General features: G+C 42.6%; 1 non-coding gene across 1 annotated transcript; it reads right to left on the bottom strand.

Annotated features, from left to right (window-relative positions):
• Positions 1-6,339: 6,339 nt before the first annotated feature.
• On the bottom strand, positions 6,340-6,446 carry LOC131763124 (U6 spliceosomal RNA). The gene has a single exon (XR_009337524.1). It is a non-coding gene; the product is annotated as a U6 spliceosomal RNA (small nuclear RNA).
• Between the last annotated feature and the right edge of the window lie 6,587 nt (positions 6,447-13,033).

Here is a 13,033-nt window from a genome sequence, read left to right as displayed (position 1 = left end):
GTGTGATTAACACCAGTGCTTGAACTGTATGGCAGTTCAACTTCTCCCTCTACTTAATCCTGCTTCCTTCATTTTCTTATAGTAATGTTGCCAAGAGTGTTACTGTGGAATCACAGTAAACTTCTTGAAGGCAATTAGAGTCTGCTGGGAAGCCTGATCTTAGACAATGGCTTTTCTCTGCAAAAATTTAGTCACTTTTTGATAGGGCAGTATATTCACATGTACAAACATTTAAAGGTACAAAGGCTATACAGTGAAAAGACTCTTCCCATCCCTTCTCCAGTTATCCATTTTACCTATGCATAGGCAGCCAGTGTTGTTAGTATAGTAAAAGTATTTTAGCCTTTAGAGAGGAGAGCCTTAATGATTACATAGATTCCAGGAGTTTTTAATCCCTGTGTTCAGTTTTAAATTTCCCTTTAACACTGCAGTACTTCCCCCAAATATTATAAAGCCTTTAAGAGACAGAAATTTTCTTCTAGTCACTCTAGTAAAGGACAGTCAAATTCTTTTTATTTTTTAAAACATCCCTGCTCTTCCGTGGTGGTCCAGTGGGTAAGACTCCAAGCTCCCATTGCAGGGGGCCCGGGTTCAATCCCTGGTTGGGGAACTAGATCCCACATGCATGCTGCAACTAACAGTCCACATGCCGTAACTAAGAAAGTCCACATGCTGCAGTGAAGATCCATTGTGCCTCAACTAAGACCCGGTGCAGCCAAAAATAAATAAATAAATATTTAAAAAAATAATCTCTGGAGGTTTATGCCAGATCCCAGTGGCTGGGCAGCTATTTCCATGAGCCAGAACCTGCCTGGTTCTAATGAGGTCAATCAGGATGCAGTATCCACCTACCTACATTCAGCTTTGTGATTTTGAGGCTGGGACTCTGCAAACATTTCTGCTTTGCCTTCTGCTTCCCTGCTAGGCTTTGCCAGTAGGGAGCACTAGAAGGAAACTCCAAGAGTGGAGGAGGGTGAAGGGACTTTTTCCTTTCTGTGTGCTTTCTGTTCCTCCGAGCATCATCGCCCAGCCAATGCTTCTTTACTCTGGCAGCAGCAGTTCCTTTGGTAGGAGCAGGTAAATCAGCTTTTCCAACATTTGTGAAATCAGCCTCATTGCTCCCTCCCCCTTCATGAGCAACCAGCCAGCTCCTTCCTCAGAGGTTTGAGTTCTTCCTAGCTTCACAGGGCCTTTCCTCTAGGTTTCTAAGGTTTTCCCTTTGTTTCTTCAAGGTAACTGCTATTTGTTAACCTCTAGGACACCTTAGAGTTCTCTTTTTACCCTTTAACAGTTAACTTTATATCCAGTTACCAATACTTCGTTAGTTCTCTCTGTTCAAATAACTGGTGTGTTTTCTGCAACCTGAATGGACCTTGACTGATAAGCCTATGATATATATATTTCCAGTTTTTTATTATGGAAAGTTTTAAACATATACAAAGTAAAGAAAATAGTAAAATGAACCTGATGTTCCCTTCACACAACTGTAATGATCATCAACTCATGGCCACTTTTGTTTTATTTTACATTCATATTTACATCTGCCCCTCCCCTCACTGGATTACGTTGAAGCAAATCCAAAGTAAAGGAAAGGGGCAGCAAATATTTTTACAGGAAAATAGTTTCCTTACAAAAACCTTGGGTCATCTTGAACTTGTGCAATGTGCATGCATTGCTTACCTAAACAATAAGACAAAAAAAAGAGCAAACAAAAAGCAAGCAGAATGAAGAAAAAAAGATTAGAGAGAAAAATAAATAAAATAGAGAAGAAAAACAATAGGAAAAAAATTAATGAAATCAAAAGTTGGTTCTTTGTAAAGTTCAACAAAATTGACAAATCTTTAGACTGAACAAGAAAAAAAGATTCAAATTACTAAGAAGTTAAAGGGGAAATCACTACTCACCTTACAGAAATAAAAAGGACTATCAGGGAATACCTTTGAACAATTGTGTGCCAGCAAATTAAATAACCTAGATGAAATGGGCAAATTCCTAGGAAGATATAATAAACTACCGAAACTGACTCAAGAAAAAAATAGAAAATCTGATAGACCTATGACAAGTAAAGAAATTGAATTAGTGACTTTAAATCTTCCTACAAAGAAAAGCCCAGTCTTCACTGTTGAATTCTATCAAATGTTTAAAAAAGAATTAATACCAATCCATCACAAACTCTTCCAAAAAATAGAAGGGTACAGTTCCCCATTCATTATATAATGCCAGTGTTACTCTAATACCAAAAAACCCCACTGGCCAGTAACCTTTTAATCCAATCAATATGCCATATTAATAGCATAATGGACAAAGACCACATGATCACCTCAATGGAGGCAGGAAAAGCATATAACAAAATGCAACACTCTTCATCAAAAAAACATTCAACAGCTAGGATTAGAAGGGAACTTCTTTAACCTGATATATGTCATCTGAAAAGCCCACAGCTAATATCATACTTAACAGTAAAAGAATACTCCTGAGATCTGGAACAACATGAGGATGTCTACTCTTGCCACTTTTATTTAACATTGTACTGGAGCTTCTAGTAAGGGCAACTAGGCAAGAAAAAGAAATAAAAGGCATCCAGATTGGAAAGGAAAAAGAGTCATCTCTTCACAGATGACATGACCTTGTATGTATGGAAAATCTTAAGGAATCCACTAAAGAGCTATTGAGGGACTTCTCTGGTGGTCCAGTGGTTAAGACGTCACCTTCCAATGCAGGGGATGTGGGTTCGATCCCTGGTTGGGGAGCCAGGGTCCCACATGCCTTGTGGCCAAAAGACCAAAACATAAAACATAAGCAATATTGTAACAAATTCATTAAGACTTAAAAAGTGGTCCACATCAAAAAAGAATCTTGGGACTTCCCTGGTGGCTCAGTGGTTAAGAATTCACCTGCCAAAGCAAGGGACACGGGTTTGAGCTCTGGTCCAGGAAGTTCCCACATGCCACGGAGCAACTAAGGCCGTGACCACAACTACTGAGTCTGCGTGCCACAACTACTGAAGGCTGTGCACCACAACTACTGAAGCCTGTGCGTCTAGAGCCTGTGCTCCACAACAAGAGAAACCACCACAATGAGAAGCCCGCACACCACAACGAAGAGTAGCCCCCGCTCGCCGCAACTGGAGAAAGCCCACGTGCAGCAGCGAAGACCCAATGCAGCCAAAAATAAATAAATAAATTTATTTTCTTTTAAATCTTTAAAAAAAATTTTTAAAAAGCTATTGAAATTAAGAAACAAGTGCAGCAGGATTGCAGGATATGAGAACAATACACAAAAGTCAATTGTGTGGGACTTCTCTGGTGGCACAGTAGTTAAGAATCCGCCTGCCCAGTGTGTGGGGTGGTGGTGGTGGTGGTGGTGGTGGATGAATCAGGAGATTGGGATCGACATATATACACTAATATGTATAAAATAGATAACTGATAACCTGCTGTATAAATAATAAATAAATTAAATTCAAAAATTAAAAAAAAAAAGAATCCACCTGCCATTGCAAGGGGCACGGGTTCAATCCCTGGTCCAGGAAGATCCCACACGCCTCGGAGCAACTAAGCCTGTGTGCCACAACTGCTGAGCCTGTGCTCTAGAGCCGGCGAGCCACAACAACTGAGCCTGTGTGCCACAACTACTAAAGCCCATGCACCTAGAGCCTGTGCTCCACAACAAGGGAAGCCACCACAATGAGAAGCCCGCACACCGCAACAAAGAGTAGCCCCCACGTGACGCAACTGGAGAAAGCCCACGTGCAGCAAGGAAGACCCAAAAGAGCCAAAAATAAATAAAGATTTTTTTAAAAAGCTTAAAAAATAAAAGTCAATTGTGGGACTTCCCTGGTGGTCCAGTGGTGAAGAATCCACCTTACAATGCAAGGGAAGTGGATTCGATCCCTGGTCAGGGAACTAAGATCCCACATGCCATGGGGCAACTAAGACCACGCGCCACAACTACTGACCTCTCACGCCTCAACTAGACAGCGTGTGTGCCACAGACTACAGAGCCCACGCGCCCTGGAGCCTGCACACCACAGCTAGAGAGAAACCCACACGCCACAATGAAAGATCCCGCATTCCTCAACAAAGATCCCGTGTGCCACAACTAAGACCCAACGTGCCAAAATAAATAAAATTTAAAAATAAATAATAAAATAAATCTTTAAAAAAGTCAATTGTATTCCATATATTAGCAATGAATAAACTGAAAAGCACTTCCATTTATGATAGTATCTAAAAGAATAAAGTACTTGGGAATAAATTTCACAAAAGAAGCACAAGACATACTTTGAAAAGTACAAAACATTGGTGAAAAAAATTAAAGATCTAACCAGAATCTCAGCTTTCTTCTTTGTACTCATTGACAAAACCATCCTAAAATTCATATGGGAATATAAGAGAGCAAGAATAGCCAAAATAATCTTGAAAAAGAATGAAGTTGGAGGACTCACATTTCTCGATTTTAAAACTCATCTCTGCTTATTTTCATAAAAGTAGAAATATTACCTTTTAATAAATCAAAGTCTTGGGCAAATGCTAAATCTTGGACAAATGGGACACTGAGACAACAGACAAAAATGGGACTGTCTAGAACAAACACTACCTATGGGAAGGTTGGGGATGGATGGAGACAGTTAAGAACAAGACTTCTCAATTTCCTTTCCATATTCTGTTTTTTTTTTTTTTTGCGGTACGTGGGCCTCTCACTGCTGTGGCCTCTCCCGTTGTGGAGCACAGGCTCCGGACGCACAGGCTCAGCGGCCATGGCTCACGGGCCCAGCCGCTCTGGGCATGTGGGATCCTCCCAGACCGGGGCACAAACCCGTGTCCCCTGCATCGGCAGGCGGATTCTCAACCACTGTGCCACCAGGGAAGCCCTCATATTCTTTTGATATTGAAATATGTAAACATCTATTTTTTAAGTTAAAGAGAGGGCTTCCCTGGTGGTGCAGTGGTTAAGAATCTGCCTGCCAATGCAGGGGACGTGGGTTCAATCCCTGGCCCGGGAAGATCCCACATGGCGCAGAGCAATGAAGCCCGTGCGCCACAGCTACTGAGCCTGAGCCCTAGAGCCCTCAAGCCACAACTACTGATCCCACATGCCACAACCACTGAAGCCTGCACACCTAGAGCCCATGCTCCGCAACAAGAGAAGCCACCGCAATGAGAAGCCCACGCACCGCAACGAAGAGTAGCGCCCACTCACTGCAACTAGAGAAAGTCTGCGCGCAGCAACAAAGACCCAACACAGCCAAAAATAAATTTTAAAAAAATTAAAAAGAAAAGCGATAAAATAGTGTATAGAATGCCATCTGTTTGTTTTTTTAAAAAAAACCCACCTGTCTATAGTTTTTTATTTTTTTTAATGTTTATTTATTTGGCTGCATCAGGTCTTAGTTGCGGCACACAGGATCTTCCCTGCGGCATGCGGGCTCAGTAGTTGTGGTGCTCTCGGGTTTAGTTGCCCTGCAGCATGTGGGATCTTAGTTCCCTAACCAGGGATGGAACCTGTTTTCCCTGCATTGGAAGGTAGATTCTTAACCACTGGACCACCAGGGAGGTCCCTATATTTTCTTTTTTTTTTTTTAAACATCTTTATTGGAGTATGATTGCTTTACAATGGTGTGTTAGTTTCTGCTGCATAACAAAGTGAATCAGCTATACATATACATATGTCCCCATATCTCCTCCCTCTTGCGTCTCCCTCCCACCCTCCCTATCCCATCCCTCTAGGTGGACACAAAGCACTGAGCTGATCTCCCTGTGCTATGCAGCTGCTTCCCACTAGCTAGCTATTTTACATTCGGTAGTATATATAAGTCCATGCCACTCTCTCACTTCGTTCCAGCTTACCCTTCCCCCTCCCCGTGTCCTCAAGTTCATTCTCTACGTCTGCGTCTTTATTCCTGTCCTGCCCCTAAGTTCTTCAGAACCTTTTTTTTTAGATACCATATACATGTGTTAGCATACAGTATTTATTTTTCTGTTTCTGACTTACTTCACTCTGTATGACAGTCTCTAGGTCCATCCACCTCACTACAAATAACTCAATTTCTTTCTTTTTTTTTTTTTTTTGTGCTATGAGGGCCTCTCACTGTTGTGGTCTCACCCGCTGTGGAACACAGGCTCCGGACGTGCAGGCTCAGCGGCCACAGCACACAGGCCCAGCCGCTCCGCGGCACGCGGGATCTCCCCGGACCGGGGCACGAACCCGCGTCCCCTGCATCGGCAGGCGGACTCTCAACCCCTGCGCCACCAGGGAAGCCCCAAATAACTCAATTTTGTTTCTTTTTATGGCTGAGTAATATTCCATTGTATATATGTGCCACATCTTTACCATTCAAAAAATATGGAACGCTTCACGAATTTGCGTATCATCCTTGCACAGGGGCTATGCTAATCCTCTCTGTATTGTTCCAATTTTAGTATATGTGCTGCCGAAGCGAGCATCGTATAGTTTCTTTTTAAACAATATTCTGAGGCTCCTCAAGTTTGACTTGTAGTCAGTGAAAAGACAAAAGTATAAGAAATTCTCTTGTTATTCCAAGTAAAAAGTTTCTCAGCTTGCTGTAAACGAAAAGGTTAGGATTATAGTATGTAATAGTTTAGCACAGACATTTGGTCAAAAATGAGTAAGAAATATAAATTCTGTTTTTTATTTCTATAAAACTTATAGCTATCTTTTGGGTAGGTTCCTAGAAATGGAATTGCTGGATCAAAGGGTAACTTCTTAGGTAATGTTGCTAAGTATTGCCAAATGTTTCCACAGGGGATTTTGTGGTCCCACAGTAATATATGAATGTGCCTGTTTACCCACAGAATTGCCAATGGTTGCCAATGGAGTTTGTTGTCAGACTGTTGGGTTGTTGTTTTTTTATTTCTCTCATCTGGTAGGTGGGAAATGGTATCTCAGTATAGCTTAAATTTTCATTTCTCTTATAAATGAGATTGAACGTATAACTATAGACCATTTGTATAACTTTTTTTCTATGAATTGTCTGTATCTATTTCTTATACACACGTGATTTGCTTTTACCTTGATGTATTCAGAATCCCCAGGACCCAAATAAAGGATCCAGAAACTGCCATGGCAGAATAGTCATATTTTCTTACCTGTTTAAGAAAATGGCAAAGGCCATTTTGTGGCAAAGGCCACTCTTTGCCTGTCAGTAAGTCTGTAATGCCACAAAATAAATAGTTCTAGCACAGGGAACTGAAAAACAGCCAGTTATGGAGAGTTTAGCTCTTCTTCTGGGAACCTGGATCAGTCTGGGGAGTTGTAATTGGAACATACCGTGTGTCAGTCATCTATTAATATTTATTGAATTTTAACAATGGTAGAGTACCTTCTCCTGAGCATAGTAACCTATGTGCTCCTTGTTTCAAAGTTAGTACAGTGAAAACATCACAATGCCTGGTCACTTGGAAGACCAAGTTTGTGGGCTTGATGGGCATGTGGAAAGGCCCCATGTTGGGCTTAAAGAATCAAAGAATGACCACTGCCTCCTGCTCTACTCTGGAATACACCCTAGCAACGTCAGGCCTGGTCCTTAGAGGGCAGATGAAAGCAGCTTTTAGGGAAAATAGAAGAGCTAGCCCCATCAAAGTGTGACCTTTGAAGGCTAAATGGTAGGTGCAGTGTAGAAACTCCAAAACAAAAGCCCCCAAAATTCCCCACAAACTTGTTTCTTGTCCACAAAAGAGAAAACCTTGAGCTGACATAAGTTGGGGAGAGTTGAGCAGTGGTATCCGAAAGAGAACCTGCAGTCCCCACCAGAAAAGGTGTGGTGTGGGAAGAGGAGTAGACAAGTGAAATCTCACCGCCCTGATGAGTCACTTTCCTGAGTGATGTCACCAGCTGGGTTTTCACTGCTGGAAAATCAGCAGCTGCTGGACTAGAACATTCCACATTGCTGACAACAGATCTCCTTCCATCAGAAGACTGTTATCTGTTATTCTTCCTCAGAACCTGACATGCTTTCTCTTTTTACATTATGTATACTAGGGTGGGGAATCTGCCTTTCTGTTCTGAACTATGCATTACAGAGGACACTATATATTCATAAGGGTGGTTTCTGAATTCTGAGCAAAATCTTCAAGATCAGAAGCAGCTAGATGTAGGTATAATTTTTTTAATGTACAGACAAAAATACCTCACTGTAGGTCATATAACAAATTAAACCTAATAAATTTTCTTATCCGTAACAATAATTTCTTAACACAAAAGCTAAGTGTAACTGGGTCCCTGTACCCAGCTGAATGAATTCTCAGCAATCACTTCATTTATTGATTTATTAATTTTATATGCAAGTTGTTTACCTGAAAGAGAAATACACACAAAGTAGAACAGATCTATGAAATGCAACCTGCAAATGCTCCATTTATCAGAACTCACAGAATACAGACATTTTCTCTAAATCTGGAGGCTGGAGAGTTTTTTGTTTTACCACCAGAGAAGGTATATTTGCCTGTGCCAGATGGAATGGAACCTAAAATAATGAAAATTAAATTACTTTTCAATTTAATTTCTGCATAAGAGTTGTTGGCTTTGTGGCACAGCTTAAAAGTATGTACTTTAGAAAGTATCACAGGAAACAGCCATCAATGTACCTAATATGAACTCCTTATTAAACCTATTTAGTTAATACAACATTTTTTTCAATATATATAAATACATACATAAATGTGATTGGCCATTTAATACTGTTGAGATTTTTTTTAACTATCAAAAAATTTCAAAAGGATGTATGCTAAATTATTTAACAGTAGTTACCTTTAAGAAGTGGGCTTGGGGCTTCCCTGGTGGCGCAGTGCTTGCGAGTCCGCCTGCCGATGCAGGGGACACGGGTTCGTGCCCCGGTCCGGGAAGATTTCACATGCCGCGGAGCGGCTGGGCCCTTGAGCCGTGGCCGCTGAGCCTGCGCGTCCGGAGCCTGTGCACCACAATGGGAGAGGCCACAGCAGTGAGAGGCCCGTGTAGCGCAAAAAAAAAAAAAAAAAGTGGGTTTGGAGAAAGAGAACACATTCATTTTTGTTTCTTTACAGTGATTATCTTCTGTTCACATTTGTTAAAATAAGTATGCATTAATTTCTTTAAAAATATTTATTTATTTGACTGCGCTGGGTCTTAGTTGTGGCATGTGGGATCTTTTTTTTTAGTTGTGGCCTGTGGGATCTAGTTCCCTGACCGGGGACTGAACCCGGGCCCCCTACATTGGGAGCATGGAATCTTAACCACTGGACCGCGAGGGAAGTCCCTGCATTAATTTTTTTTTTTTTTTTTTTTTTTTTTTTTTTTGCGGTACGCGGGCCTCTCACTGTTGTGGCCTCTCCCGTTGTGGAGCACAGGCTCCGGAGGCGCAGGCTCAGCGGCCACGGCTCACGGGCCCAGCTGCTCCACGGCATGTGGGATCTTCCCGGACCAGGGCACGAACCCGTGTCCCCTGCATCGGCAGGTGGACTCGCAACCACTGTGCCACCAGGGAAGCCCCCTGCATTAATTTTTATAATGATAGAAAGTTTGGAGATTATAACTGCTGAAAACAATGCCCGTCAATTATGAGGGGTAGTGAATAAATGAGACCAAGGATAGGGCAGTTTTGAGGGTGGGATATCTAGGGAGAGCTTCCTGTAAGAGTCCCGAAGTTGAGAAGATGGGGAAGCCTTTGTGATGGTTGTGTCTTGGCCGGTCCTGTGCTGATGGGCTCGAGAGCTTTAGTCCATCCTTCCCAACCTCTGTTCTATAAACTACCCATGGGAATCCTGATCTATAGTTGAATAAATGGACCACTGCTCATTCTTACTGACTTGGCTATTTCTTGGTTTGACACCTAGGGTAGGAAAAATACAAAATGACATAAAAGGAGCTATTTTCAGGTCCACATTGCTTTATGTCACTGATTTTGTATTGAGTACCTATCTGGTTCCAGTCCACTCCGGCAATGTGACTTGTGTAACCATTTGTGTTCTGGCGAGGACTTGATTTTAACAGATAGAGGGTGTGCTGTTGGTACTTATGATTGAATTGGGGATCCTAAGCTGTTTGCCCTGATAGAAGACTAGCATTTTATTTTTTGATCGTTGATACAAATTGGCATATTTTTCTTTTATCTTTTTTTTTTTAACTTGGGGAACTATTTTAAATTTTGTTCTCAGATACGTATCCTGAAAACAATAAGTGTGACCCACAGTTTCTACATCTGACTGCCTTTGGGCAGAAATCACATGAGGTTCTGCAGAGCTTTGTGGAATACCTATGGATTCATCATGTGTCATCTTAGGCTCCTAGCATAGGCGTGTTCTTTCTGTGTGAGTGTGGTATAGCAGATGAGAGAACCAATTTAGATGTGTGTTCACTCTTGCCACTGACTAGTTTGGAGCCCTTTATGGGGCCCATTGAGAGGTCTACCAGAGTACTACAGAAGAGAAGTTACCTCTTGAGTGGGGAATATCTTCTTTTATGGTTTCAATGGTGCTGTCTGTTTAAAGAGTAAAGGCCCGGGCCAGGAATGATGTTGCAAATCTAATTATTTCTCAACTGCCTGGATTGAGGCCTGGTTACTAGTGAGGGAGACTGGTTTACTCCGATCTCATTAGGAACCTCTCACTTAAAAAAAAAAAAAATATATATATATATATATATATATATATATATATATATTTATTTATTTATTTATTTTGGCCGTGCTGGGTCTTAGTTGCAGCATGCGGGCTCTTTGTTGTGCCACGTGGACTCCTTAGCTGCTGCATGTGGGAATCTAGCTCGCTGACCAGGGATTGAACCTGGCTGCCCTGCGTTGGGAGTGTGGAGTCTTACCCTCTTGACCACCAGGGAAGTCCCTCTTCATCTATTCTTCTTGTATTTTTTTAGACAATTTTTTAAAAAATTTATTTATTTTTGCGTTGGGTCTTTGCTGCTGTGCGTGGGCTTTCTCGAGTTGAGGCGAGTGGGGGCTACTCTTCATTGTGGTGTGCGGGCTTCTCATCATGGTGGCTTCTCTTGTTGTGGAGCATGGGCTCTACGTGTGCAGGCTTCAGTAGTTGTGGCTCGCAGGCTCTAGAGTGCAGGCTCAGTAGTTGTGGTGCACGGGCTTAGCTGCTCCACGACATGTGGGATCTTCCCGGACCAGGGCTCGATCCCGTGTCCCCTGCATTGGCAGGCGGATTTGTAACCACTGCGCCAGCAGGGAAGCCCCTCTTCATCTCTTCTTGATGGAAGTACAAGCAAGGAGGAGCACCTACTGGACCTGGTCCAAGCCCAGTGCTAGTGCTCACTATGCATGTGAGCTTGGAACCTCGCCCCTCCCAGGTCCTAACTGTATGATGAGAACATGGACCAGGGCTCTGAGCTGATTCTTCTACTCCTTCCTTCCTCTGTCCACCTACGCTGGGCCCACTTCCTCCCTTGGGTCTGGGGAAGCAGCTTCTCAGGATTTGAGATTGCACAGAGGTGTTTTACTGAGGAGGGAGATATGTCTAGTAAATTTAAGGTGCAACCCATCCTAGCCTCCTGGAAACCCAGGGTCATGTAAACCAGGACTTTTGAACCCTAAATATACCTCAGCCCAGTGTGACTTAGTTCCTTCTAGTTCTTCCTAAAAGCTTTCTATTCTTTCTCTGGATTAACTATAAGTTCCACTTGGACCGTGGACCATATTTTCTACACCTAGTACATGGCATATAGTAGCTACCTAATAATGAACTGAATGAATGAATTTACAAATGGTATGACCTCACAGAGGTTATTTAAAAAGATTTCATCACTGACCACCAGGTGGCTCTCATTTTCTTGAGAACCAAAGGCTTGGCTTCTCTGGGGAAACTAGACACTGTTGTAGGACCTTGGGAGTTTTAAGTGTTAAAGATACTAGCTCACTCACGCTATTAGTTTATGACAGATTCGGGGATAGAACCTAGCTTACAACATCCAAAATACCGAAACTATGAAGTAAAACCCCTATTCCTTGAGGTGCTGCCTCCAATAGAACTCTTCAGGTTATAGCCTGGCTACATCTAGTCCTTAAATTTGTTAGGTGACAACTTCATACCAAGCTAAAAAATTCAGCGGGGTTATGGCAGAACTAATGCATCAGGGTAAAGGCTTCCTGACCTCTTTCAGTTGGTGGCAAGTGAGGTAATTTTTACCAGCACTTTTGTGACTTCTGCAGCGAGTCTCAAAGAGTGATCCTCAACTAGCAGCATCAGCATCACCTGGGAACTTGTTAGAAATGTAGCTTCTCAGGTTCCACCCAGACCTGCGCACTCAGAAACTGGGCAGGGTGGTGGGGGTGTAGGTGGCTCAGTAATCAGCTCTCCAGGTGACTCCAGTGCACACTAAAGGGTTCTCTGTGCTAATAAAAGCCCCAGATTTCCCCAGTGAGGGGGCTGCCAGTACAATGCTCCATGATTCCATTTGCAAACTTTTCCCATGATTAGTTATTTGGGGGTTTAAGTGGTAGTGCGGGTAACGTGGGCAACAGGAGTCACAAGGTGAAAGCATATGTTCAGGGAATGCTCTGCCATCCTGAGTTTCTTTTTTCCCCTCTAACAGAGATTCCCAGCCTTTCATCCCTTTCTCTTCGTACCACAGGCCACTGGTTCTCATCCCTGACTGACTAGACTCCCTTGGGGGAGCTCAGGAATTTAAAAAGGTAGAACACACAAAACACTTTATGTCCCCCAAATTCTGATCCAGTTGGTCTGGATGGTGCCTGGGCATGAGTATTCAAGGCTCTCCAAGTGGTTCTGCAGCCAGCATTGAGCACTGCCAGGTCAAAGAAGTGGACAGTCACAGGAAAATTACATATATGTGTGGGCTGGGGTGGTGACAGGAGTAATTTATAGTAAAAGCCTCTAATACAAAGGAGAGAAAACTAAAGGGAGAACTAGGGAGAACTAAAGGATTAAGCTATCTTAGGTCTTTTCCAACCCCACCCCTTATCTTCAGAAAAGCATGATTTACATACCAGTCTAGTTCAGTAGTTCTCAAAGGGTGATCCAGAAACCTCCAAGGCCCAAGACTTTTAGGGAGTCCAGAA

This window comes from Kogia breviceps, chromosome 9 (assembly GCF_026419965.1).
Source record: "Kogia breviceps isolate mKogBre1 chromosome 9, mKogBre1 haplotype 1, whole genome shotgun sequence".
Classification (NCBI taxonomy): domain Eukaryota; kingdom Metazoa; phylum Chordata; class Mammalia; order Artiodactyla; family Physeteridae; genus Kogia; species Kogia breviceps.
The sequence above is the reverse complement of the archived record's forward strand: the minus strand, read 5'-3'. Positions and strand labels throughout refer to the sequence as shown.